At 44.5% G+C, this 12,353-nt stretch overlaps 1 long non-coding RNA gene across 1 annotated transcript in view; it reads right to left on the bottom strand.

The window, feature by feature from the left end:
- LOC148135515 (uncharacterized) overlaps window positions 1-12,353 on the bottom strand; it is a 34,390-nt gene that overhangs the window by 12,243 nt on the left and 9,794 nt on the right. The window contains exon 2 of the long non-coding RNA XR_015755298.1: window positions 2,770-2,880. This is a non-coding gene — a long non-coding RNA (uncharacterized LOC148135515). The remainder of the gene's footprint in view (window positions 1-2,769; window positions 2,881-12,353) is intronic.

Below are 12,353 nucleotides of genomic sequence, written 5' to 3'. Positions count from 1 at the left end.
GGAACTGGATTTTATTAGTGTCACATTTGTCTTCCTTCACGACTGATCGCAGCATTTTCCCCCGTGACTGATGTTAAACCAAGCAGCCTATACAACCCTGCCTTTTTTATCTCTGCTTCCATGAAGAGAGGAATATCCTGCAGTTTGCTGTGGCCATTTTGAAAGATTAAAACTCGTGATCCGGCTACTTCCTTTTTGAAGATGGGATGATGAACTCTCTTGTAGCATTGCATGACTCACAGAAAGAACATGCACATTTCGGGCAGGTGGATCACCTCACACTGTGTGACATTCCACTGCAAAGGCTCTTCCTTCACCTCAGTAGTCAGAGTGCAATGTGTGGACACGCAGTCAGCCTCAAATCATGTTATACTCATGTGATGCATCAATAAGCACAGAACTCACATGTGTCTCAGCCTGAGGTCTTGCAATATTGAGTGTTGTTAATAAACTTCAAGACATCTGTCTCAACAACATCACAGGCTGCATGCTATTGGGACAATTCTGCCTCTGTAGCAGTGTTATGTTGTCCCTGTTTTATTTTTTTCAAAAGGGTTTGTAAAGACAGTGGTGCCGAAATAGTGAATAGACACAGCCATTCCCTATAGTCTGCATGGACTATATGATTCTCTCTTGAGAAATGATTGCCCAAAGTCTGCTGTGACAGGAGTGGATTCCAGTTCATGGGACTCTGACACCAGTCCTGAAGAAGGTGGGATTTGTGCTGTCTCTCCCCCCACCCTCTGTCCACCCCCATCTATTCTGTCTCTCCTCACACTCTGCACACTGCATTATCTCTCTCTGCTTCACCATTCTCTTCCCCCACCATCAGTCCCCCCAGTATTTCTCTTTCCCTCATCCTCTGTTCCCCTGTCCATTTTCTCTCTTTCCCCCACCATCCTTTTTCATTCCTCAAGCCCTCGTTGATCACTGTATCAAGTCCTTCTAAGAAGAGAGAGAGAATGGACTGGTGATGACTCTACCTGGGAGACTGGGGTGCATGAGAAATGGCTGATATTTAAAATTGAGAATACTTAAAATGTATTCAGAAGCATCATTAAAGTCTGAAAGCGTGTTCAATTCCTTTAAAAAAGCTGTAGGCATCTTTCTGAAACTTGTATTGAAATATGCACAGTTAGGCCACAATTAAGGACAGGCTGTAAGGGGTGAATGGCCTATTCCTCGTCTTGTGAAATTGGTTCCTACTATGTAGGAATAGTGTCATTGGGTTGAAAAGAATGGAAGCAAACATTTTGATCTGTGCCAATCAGATATCCTAAATTAATCTACTCCCATTTGCCTAAATTTGGTCCATATCCCTCTAAGTCCTTCTTATTCAGATATGCATCCTGACGCCTTTTAAATGTTGGAATTGTATCAACCTCCACCACTTCCTCTGGCAGCTCATTCCAAACACCTACCACCCTCTGTGTGAAAAAGTTACCCCTTAGGTTTTTTTTAAAGTTTTCCCCTTTCTTTCTCAACCTATGCCCCTCCAGTTTTAGACTTCCTCTAACTTGGGGAAAAGAGCTACAAAAGTTGAGCAAGAGACAAAGTGCAAAATGAGTAAAATATCGACCCACAAGGGGAGATTAATTGTGGGTCCAACCATTCTTTTTCTGCTATTGGCATTTGGACACTTAAATCTGTCAGGAACACTAGCATCGTCACATCACCCTTTCTTTAGCTTTGACAAAGGGTCAGTTAGACTCGAAACGTCAGCTCTTTTCTCTCCTTACAGATGCTGCCGGACCTGCTGAGACTTTCCAGCATTTTCTCTTTTCGTCACATCACATATTGCGCATGCTTCTCGGTGTCAGGAAGCACTGCGCAAGTTCACCGGTGTCAACAAAATAGTACGCACACTCACTCTCAGCTGAAATGTCCCGAGACCTTCTCTCTCTGGACCAATGGGAAGATTTGGACGACCGGAAGGAATCTGGTCCTGACAATCAGAGACACCCCATAGTACATGAATGTGGAAGTTCGCCATAAGCTTGGAAAGTTGCTGCTCCTGTCTCTGAATGAAGATTGAGTTTCAGCAGATTGCAGCTTCCTTCCTCTGTCTAAACATCTGTGAGTACAGCAGTCTATTTTCAATTTATTTATTTTCATTCTGGGGTTCGGTTGTTAACTTGCAGCAACTGAAAGGAAAGAGAGTGAATCCAGGGAGGGAACAGATTGGAAAAGTTGGTCCAGGTCTGTGTCTCAATTGGCAAACACATGGCAATTGAAGTTCCACTGTGAGAACTTGTTTCCTTTGCTGTAGAAAACAAAAGGCAGAACGGAGGTGTATTGTTTAAATGGTGATACATTGGGATGTGGAGAAAGTGAGGACGGCAGATCAGAGTCAAAAAGTGTGGTTCTGGAAAGCGCAGCATATCAGGCAGCATCTGAGGAGCAGGCGAGTCAACGTTTCGGGCATGAGCATTTCATCAGGAATGATGTGTGGGTGTACAAATGTGCCTCAGCATCCTGCTACTCCAGTCAGTCAGTTGTCAGACAGGTGGAGCAAGCAATGAGCGAGGCAAGAGGAATTGAGTTCAGAAGTGGAGATGTCTTCCTGCAGTTATGGGGTTATTGAATGTATTCAAGGCTGAGTTAATCAGATTTTCGAACAATAACGAAGTGGATGGTTCGAGGGGAAGGCAAGACAATGATTTTAAGACCCGTACAGAACAGTTACACAGTCATACATCACAGAAACAGACAATTTGTTGCAACTTGTCCATGCTGACTATGTTCTCAGGCTAATCTAGTCCGACTTACCAGTGTTTGACTCATATCCCTCTGAGTACTTATCCAATGTCTTTTAAATGTTGTAACTGTATCTGCATCCACCACTTCCTCTGGACATTCATTGCACACACCAACCACTTTCTGTGTAAAAAGAAAAAAACTGGTGCTTAAAATCTTTCTCCTCTCACCTTCAAAATTTGCTGCTTAATCTTGAAACCCCCACCTTAGGGAAAGGACACCCACTGTTCAACTCACCTATAATCCTCATAATTTTATAGACTTCTGTAAGGTCACTGCTCAACCTCCTATTCTCCAGTGAAAAGAGTCCCAGTGTATTCACCTAAATGTAGGTATATTCATATCCAATAATGATGTGTTCAATGCTGGTGAAGGCTTGAAAGACCAAATGGCTCATTCCCATTTCCAATTTCTAATACTATGACCAGGACAGCAAGAGACCATAAGACATAGGAGCATAAATTAGGCCATTCTGCCCATTACGTCTGCTCCACCATTCAATCATAGCTGATGAGTTTCTCAACTCCATTCTCTCGATTTCTCCCTATAACCCTCGATCCCCTTGACACTCAAGAACCTGTCTCAGTCTTAAATATACTCAGTGACTGGCCTCCAAAGCCTTTTGTGGCAATGAATTCCATAGATTCACCACTGTCTGGCTGAAGAAGATACCCCTTGTCTCTGTTCTGAAAGGTCTTCACTTTACTCTAAGACTGTGCTCTTGGGTCCTAGTGTCTCCTACCAATGGAAACATTTTCCCAATGTCCATTCTGTTGAGGCCATTCAGTATTCAGTCAGTTTCAATTAGCTCCCTCCTGAGAGTGGACCTGTTAATGAGCATGAACCAGAGCCTTCAGGATGAGATATAGCAGGGATTAGGTGAGCAAGTTGAGAATGGAGGCAGTGTGTGTGGGATGGAGATTTTCAGCATTTAGGCAATGGTAGAGGAAAGAACGTTTGATTATATATTAGAATTGATCAGATGGCTGAGGAATGGCAGATGAGTTTAGTTTAGATAAATATGAGGTTTTGTGTTTTGGTAAGGCAGGGCTTTCCAGTTAATGGGGAATGTTGCAGAACAAAGAGACCTTGCAATGCATATTCATAGTTCCTTGAAAGTGGAAGCACTGTTAAACAGGATAGTGAAGAAGGTGTTTGGTATGCTTGCCTTTATTGGTTAGTGCATTCAGTACAGTGGTTGGGAGGTCATGTTACGACTGTACAGGGCATTGATTAGGCCACTTTTGGAATACTGCTTTCAGTTCTGGTCTTTCTGAAGCAGGAAGGATGTTGCGAAACATTGAAAGGATTAAGAAAGATGTACAAGGCTGTTGCCAGCATTGGAAGCTTTAAGCTGTAGGGAGAGGCTGAATAAGCTGAGACTGCTCTCCCTGGAGTATTAGAGGCTGAGGGGTAGGGAGCTTACTGAAGTTCATAAGGGGCAGGGATGGGATAAGTAGCCAAGATCTTTTCCCCAGGGTAGGAGAGTTCAAAACTAGAGGGCACAGGTTTGAGGTGAGAGGGGAACGATTTAAAAGGAACCTGAGGGGCAACTCTTTTATGCAGAGGATGGTGCATGTATGGAATCAGCTGCCAGAGGAAGTGGTGGAGGCTGGTACAATCATAACATTTTAAAAGACATCTGGGGACGTAAACAGAAAGGGTTTAGAGGGCCAAATGCTGGCAAATGGGACTGGACTAATTTAGGATATCGTTTTGTCACTGACAAGTTGGACCAAAGGATCTGTTTCTGTGCTGTCTGACTCTAATTGTCTTCGGTGAAAGAAGTGTCATTGTGAAGACTGGACTTGCAGAGCAGCTTTCAAAGATGTTTTGCCCGACCTGGGAGCAGAAAAAGCTACAATGAAATCTTTTGTTTGAGACAGCAACTGCGTGAATGAGTAGATCTGGGATTTTGGTGAAAAGTAGGAATTCATTACACTATAGGGATGAAGTGCTTTCAGATTTAGCGGCAGTAAGTGAAGTTTTAGGTGGGTTTTTGTTTTAAAATGCTAATTTCTTTCAGCCTGCGACGTTGTATTTCCAATGCTATGCAGCAGAAGAAGCAGTGAATCAATAACTGGTATTGTTAAAAGAGTTATGATTTTCAATACTGCAGGTATTGCATTGTTTCATCAGCATTGTAAAGTTTACTGGCAGCAGCGGGAGGTGTGGGCTGTATTCACTAGAAACGATTAAGCAGTTAGGTAACACAAAAATGAGAGGGCAGGGTGGGATTGTCTTTTGATTTGCAGACGGTGGGAGGTTCTGGGTGCTATGACCCAGAGCAAACACAACTGCAGTAAATTATAGAAGCCATACAGTGTGGAATCAGGCCACTTGGCACATCAAGTCTACACTGACTCCTACAAAGAAAATGCCAAGCTCACCGTTTCCTACTCTATCCAATTGTTTCTGCTGGTGGGCGAGACTGTTCCAGGACACATGGCCTCAAGGTAAGGGGGAACAGATTTAGGATAAAGATGGGGAGGAACTGCTTTTCCCAGGCAGCAGTGAATCTATGGAATCCTCTGCTCAAGGAAGCAATATAGGCAGCTTCATTAAGTATATTCAAGACACAGTTGGATGGGTTTTTGCTTGGTAGAGGAATCAAGGATAGTCGGGATAATGCCGGTAGGAGGAGCTGAGACTATGGATAGATCAGCCATGATCTTAATGAATGGCTGAGCAGGCTCGACAGGTCAAATGGCCTACTCCTGCATCGATTATTATGAAACTATAACCCTGCATTTCCCATGGCTAACCCCTGCACATCCCTGGATAGTATTGGCAATTTAGCATGGCCAATCCAATTCAAGGCAGGTGAGCGAGTAGTGATGTGGAAAATAAACGTCAGAGAAAGATAGACAGGGACAAGGAGAATAAATGTACCAGGAATCAAAGCTGGATTCAAAAGGTTACGAAAATTGAAATTAAAAGCTGTATTGTCACACAAGTGAGTGAATTGACTGCACCCATTAAAGAGAATAGTTTTGATCTGAGACTCCTTACAGAGACATGGCTTCAGGATGACACGGATTGAATTCTGAATATCGAATGGGTATATGGCATTCAGGTTGAATGAGAAGCTCAGGATTGGCACTAATAATCAAAGCACTGATAACATAGTGGTCTGCTATTGGCTCAGATTTCAGGTGCTGTTTTCTCTGTCCTCTGTTGATCTGCCTATTCCCACAAAGTGAGATGGTGTCAGTTCTCAGCTCTGCTGAATCTTTGACCCCCTTTTACACCTTCTGATTCAAGGCCCAACCCACAATCTTCCAGCCTGTCAAAACATCCAGACATAGAATGTCATCATAGCAGGGAATAAAACAAGAAAAGTGAGGAAAAAAAAAATGTACAGTTGGTGCTTGTAGTTAATGTTTGTTCATTAGAAAGTAAACCAGAAATAGGGGACTCCAGGATTCTTATAGTGCCCTTCTTGAGGAATTCTGTCTCCCTTATATTTAAATATTAGTACCTTGCTCTGATTTGTAACAATACTCACGTCAACTGAAATAAAGCATCTGTTATCAAATAGACATAGATGTACAGCACGGAAAAAAAACATCTTTTCGATCCAACACGCCCGTGCTGACAAGATATCCGATGCAACTCTAGTTCCATTTGCCAGCATTTGGCCCATATCGCTCCAACCCCTTCCTATTCATATACCCATCCAGATTCCTTTTAAATGTTGTAATTGTGTCTGCCTCCATCACTTTCGCTGGCAGCTCACTCCATACACACACCACCCACTGCGTGACCTTCAGGTCCCTTTTAAATCTTTCCCTTCACTCTAAACCTTTTGTACCCCCACGCTGGGGAAAATGACTTTCCAATTTTCCCTACCATGCCCCTCATGATTTTAAAAACCTCTATGAGGTCACCCATCAGCCTCCACTCCAGGGAAAACTGCAACAGCATATTCAGCCTCTCCCTGTAGGTCAAATCCTCTAACCATGGCAACATCCTTGTAAATCTATTCTGAACACTTTCAAGTTTTACTACAACTTTCCTGTCCTATAGCAGGGAGACAAGAATTGAATGCACTGACCAATAAGACAAGCATACCAAACACCACCTTCAGTATCCTATCTACCTCTGACTCCATTTTCATGGAACTATAAACCTGTTATCGAGTTAAACAGCATGGTAAACAGACCTTTGCTGCAAACCAGTCCATGCTGACTATAATCCCAAATTTGGGACCATAATCCTAAATAGTCTGTCCTGCTTGCTCCTGGCCTTGTACCCCTCCAAATCTTTCCTATTCATGTAATTATCCAAATGTTTTAATTGTCCTTGCATCCAAAACTTCCTCAGGAAGTTCATTTCACACATGAACCACCTCTGTGCTCGGCCCCACTCTGCACCCTCCCCCCCCCCTTGTAGCAACTGGAGTGAATCCAGGGAGGAAGCAGGCTCTGCAAAGGTGCTCCGTGCTCTCTGTCCCACTTAAAAAGTATTTTCATTGCGTATCCCCTTGGTTTATCACTAGAAAAGGATTGCTTCTTTCCTCATGTTTGCAATTAAAAGGATAGTTTCTCATCAAACTGAGCAGGATTTAAGGATTTGCCGCATTGGTACAAAATTTAGATGTATGTTGCTTTGTATGGTGAAAAGCTGATATTATTGGCTTTGTCAAAGCTATTTCGCAATTATCTTCACCCTCTAATGGAGTTACGTCCTGTATTTCTTGTTTTTTTTTTAATTTAATAGGACAGCAGGAAGTCATTCAGTAAATGTACTGGCTTTCTTTTCTCAAGCACCCTTGACCTTTAATTTTCATGTCTTTGATTCAGCTCCATCTCCAGCACCTTTGTTCCAGGTCCTAGTCACCTAAATGAAGTTTTCCTCCATACACACTTAAGGCTATCTGGCTACATACGGGCCTTCAGGTTTCTGTGTCCTTGATAATATGTTATCAGCAGGCATCTGGCAATCTACCAGAATTGCCACCTATGTTATGTTTATTTAACTGTACTGAAAGTGATCAATCATTTTGTGAATTTATTTTTGCAGGAAGACATGCGGAAAGAAATCTGAAAGCACATGATACATCAACTTCTGACAGAACCACTTGATTCATTAGGACTTGAATATCAGCAGCTATTCAAATCGAGAAGAAATGTTTGCTTTTGTCTGCTTGAGAGGTTTTGGACACTGGTATGGCAGGACGAATACGGAGTGAGGGAGATTCAGTGCGCTGTCTGTAAAATGTGCTTCAAACTGTTTACTCAGCTTAGGGGATCAAACTGACATCACTCACGGTGGGGAGAAACTGTGTACACATTTTGTTTGTAATTTCAAACTCAGAGCGACACAAGGGAAGCTCCCCCAATGGGGAAACTGTGGAAATGTGCGGACTGTGGGAAAGGATTCCCGTCCCCATCAGTGCAGGAAACCCACAGACACATTCACACTGAGGAGAGAACTTCACTTGCTCTGTGTGTGGGCGGGCATTCAGTCAGATGGGTCATCTGCAGAAGCACCAGTGGGTCCACACAGGAGAGATGCTGTTCACTTACCCCATGTGTGGGAAGGCATTTGCTCAATCATCTGCACTACTGATCCATAAGTGTCCACACCAGGGAGAGGCCATTCACCCGCTCTCAGTGCGGGAAGGGTTTTGTGAATTCTTCCAAACTGCGGACTCACCAGCAGGTCCACACCGGAGAGAGGCCATATACGTGCTTGGTTCGTGGGAAAGGGTTCGCTTATTCATCTGCACTGCTGATCCACTAGCGGATCCACACTGGGGAGAGGCCATTCACCTGCTCAGAGTGTGGGCCATCTGCAGACACACCAGTGGATCCACACGGGAGAGAAGCCGTTCATGTGCCCAGTATGTGGGAAGGGGTTCACTGAGTCATCTAAACTCCTGATCCACCAGCAGGTCCGTACCGGGGAGAAGCCTTCCATCTGCTCAGTGTGCAGGAAGAGATTCAGTCAGATGGGACATCTGCAAAGGCACCAGCGGGTTCACGTGGGAGAAAAGCCATTGACGTGCCCCGTGTGCGGGAGGGAGGTTCACTGAGTCATCTACACTGCTGACCCACCAGCGGGTCCACACACAAGAGAAGCCTTTCACCTGCTCAGAGTGCGGGAAGGGATTCAGTCAGTTGGGTGACCTGCAGATGCATCAGCGGGTCCACACCGGGGAGCGGCCATTCACTTGTCCCGAATGCAGGAAGGCATTCAGTCATGTTAGTAACTTGCGGACACACCAGTGGGTCCACACGGGAGAGAAGCCATTCACCTGCCCGAGCACGGGAAGGGATTAATCGATTCCTCCGGCCCGCGGATGAACAAGCGGGTCCACACTGGGGACAGCCCGCTCACCATCTCAGATGGTGGGTGGGTAGTGTGTGCGCTTTGATCTTGAGCCATTTTTAAAAAAACAGCTACATTTTGCACACCTTTTTGTTGGGGAGATCTGAAGCAGTGACAAAGCTGGGTCGCAATAAAGGTTACTTGAACTTTCCGTCGTACTCGGACCTTGAAATCTATGCAATCTTGCAGGCTTTTGTTTCAAAGCTGCTCGTTTCTTTCAGCCTCCAGCACTAAGTTTCTGCTGTCATGTATCAGAAGAAGCAGTGAATGAGTCGTTAGTATCATCAGAAATTGTAATTTTTTTCAGGAGTGCATACTCCATTGCTTTATTGTCATTGTAAAGTTTACTAGCAGCACCGGGGGAGGTGTGAGCTGTGTTCACTGGAAATTATGTGGAAGAGCCCGTGTTGGACTGGGGTGTACAAAGTTAAAAATCACACAACACCAGGTTATAGTCCAACAGGTTTATTTGGAAGCACCATCTCTTGGATCACTGCTCCTTCATCGGGTAGCTATGGAGCAGGATCACGAGAAGCAGAATTTATAGCAAAAGATTAGTGTCATGCAACTGATAACAGTATTCTAGGTTTGTTCATTATATGGTAAGTCTTTCATCTTTTAGAATGAGTTGCAGGTTTTGGTTCATTTAATATATTAATCCCAGAGCTTCCTTCAAGTAATATTCTTGACATACCTCATTTTTTAAAACCGGAAGTTAACATCTCAGCTCAGAAAATGCATGAAAGTTGAGGTTAGAGTCTGTCTATATCCCAATCTTGAGTGAGACTGGTTCTAATTTCCAAAGTAGGAATTTATAAAATATTATATGGACTGACTGCCTGCAGATTTTGCTCAAAAAGTGCACAATAGAATGTATCTGCAAAAGTAATTTCACAAATGAAAATTCACCCGAAAGACTTGTATGTGTTTGTGCGTCCATCAGAGACTGTTTGCGTGTGCACATGTGTGTGTGTGCACGTGAGTGTGCGTGCATGCTTGGTAAAATGTGTGATGGAGAAAAAGCCTTTGAGAGGGTGTGTGTGTGGGGAGAGTATGTCTGTGTTTCTGGGAGAGAGCAAGTGTATGAGAAAGAGTGTCTGCATGAGTGTGTGTATATGTGCTTATGTGAGAGTGTACAGTACAGTGGATGTAAACCCAAGGTCCCAGTTGAGGCTATCCTCATGAATACCGAACTTGGCTATCAGTCTCTGCTCATTCACGAGAAATAATTAAGCAGTTACAAAACACACATTGGAGAAGGTTGGGTGGGACTTGTCTTTCAATTTGCTGGGAGGATCTGGATGCTGTTTTCCAGGGCAAACGCATGTTGGAGGACCTTCGGCTCAGAGAGATAGAGCTAGAAGCCAGGCTCCAGACATGTTGGAGGAAATGGGTAAAGTTAACCGGACACTTTATTCCTGGAAATGGTCTTCCCCTCCAGATAGTCTTCCAATTGGGTCAGTGGACAGGGTCAGGAGAGTGCGAGTGCGAGTCAGACAGGTAAAGGAGATCTGAGAGAGGGCTGCTGGCTGGAGGAGTGAACTGGCTGGGTGGTGGTTGGTGACAGTAAGGACAACGCTGGGGAGTGGGAGGTGGTGGTAATGGACAGAATAGTGACAGGCATTGTCTCCGTTCTCTGCAACTGGCAGCAGGAGGCCAGATGGCATCAGTGTCTGTCTGGCAGGACGATTCAGGAACAGAAGTGGGAAAGGGAGGTTGCAGCGGGTATGATTCAACAATGTCGGGAGGAGAGATCCTCTGCTGTAGGCTCACGAGAAGTTAGAAGCTACAAAGACAAAGCAGAACCTCAAAGCTCTGGGTGGCATGGCTCAGCGGTTAGTACCACTGCCTCATGACCCCAGGGACCCAGGTTCGATTCCACCCTCAGGGGACTGTCTGTGGACTATGGCACGTTCTCCACCTTGTGTCTGTGTGAGTTACCTCTGGATGCTCAGGTTTCTTCCCACAGTTCAAAAATTTGCAGTTCAGGGTGGATTGGCCATGCTAAAGTGTCCAGACATGTGCAGGTTTTGGTGTATTAGCAATGGGGAACTGCAGGGCTGTAGGGTAAGTGGGGTGGGTCTATGTTTGGTGCTGTTCAGAAGTTCGTTTGTTGTGGAGGAATGGGTTCCAATTCGTAGGACACTTGACATCAGTCCTGGCGAAGATGGGATTTGTGCTGTCTCTCCCTCCACCCTCTATCCCCCTGTCCATTCTCTCCACTCCCACCTACCCCCCCACCCATTCTCTCTCTCCCACACTCATACCCCCCCACTCTGTCTCACTCCAAACCCTCTGTTGCCGTTCTGTCTTTCTCTCTCCCCCATTCTCTTACGCACCACCATCCCTTCTCTTTCCCCCACCCTGTTGTCCCCAGTCTCTCTTCAGCCCGACCCTCTATCCCTCTGTCCATTTTCTCTGTCTCCCCACACCCTCTGCGCCCCCCATCTAGTCTCTCTCTCCCTTCCCACTCCCATCCTTTCTCATGCCTCAAGTCCTCTTTGATCACTGAATCAAGCTCTTCAAGAACACAGGGAGAATGGATGGTGATGACTCTATCTGGGAGATGTGAGTGCATGAGAAATGGCTGGCCTTTAAAATTGAGAATAGCTAAAATTATATCTTTAGAAACATCATAAAAGTCTGAAAGCATGTTCTTTTTTTAAAAAAAAGCTTAAGAATTCTTTGACAAAATTGCTTGAAATATGCACAGTTAGGCCACAGCTAAGGACAGGCTGGAAGGGGTGGATGGTCTATTCCAAGTCTTGTGCAATTGGTTCCGACTATGTAGAAATCGAGCCATGGATTTATGGAGCGTTGAAACAAACCTTTTGATCCACACTGACAAGATATCCTAAATTAATATAGTGACCTATTTGCCAGCATTTGGTCCATATCCCACTCACCTCTTCCCATTCATATACCCATCCAGATGCCTCTTAAATGTTATCATTGTAGCAGCTTCTACCAGTTTCTCGGGCAGCTCATTCAATTCACACACCACCCTTTGCATGAAAAGGTTACCCCTCAAGTCCCTTTTAAATCTTCACCCTCTCACCCTAAAGCTATGCCCCATTAGATTTGGACAGTATGCTACCCTGGGGAAAACACATACAAAGGTTGAGCACTCGGACAAAATGTAAACAGAATAAAATAAAATATCGAGCCACAGTAGGGAATGAAAATAGTGACTGCAAACCTTTTTTAAACAATTGGCATTTAGGCACTTTAAATTTGTCAGTAACACTAGCATCTTTGCA

Source organism: Chiloscyllium plagiosum, unplaced genomic scaffold (genome assembly GCF_037043375.1).
Source record: "Chiloscyllium plagiosum isolate Xiang-an unplaced genomic scaffold, Cpla_swu_hap1 HiC_scaffold_49, whole genome shotgun sequence".
Lineage (NCBI taxonomy): Eukaryota > Metazoa > Chordata > Chondrichthyes > Orectolobiformes > Hemiscylliidae > Chiloscyllium > Chiloscyllium plagiosum.
Note: the sequence above shows the minus strand (reverse complement) of the source record. Positions and strands in the feature narration are given on the sequence as shown.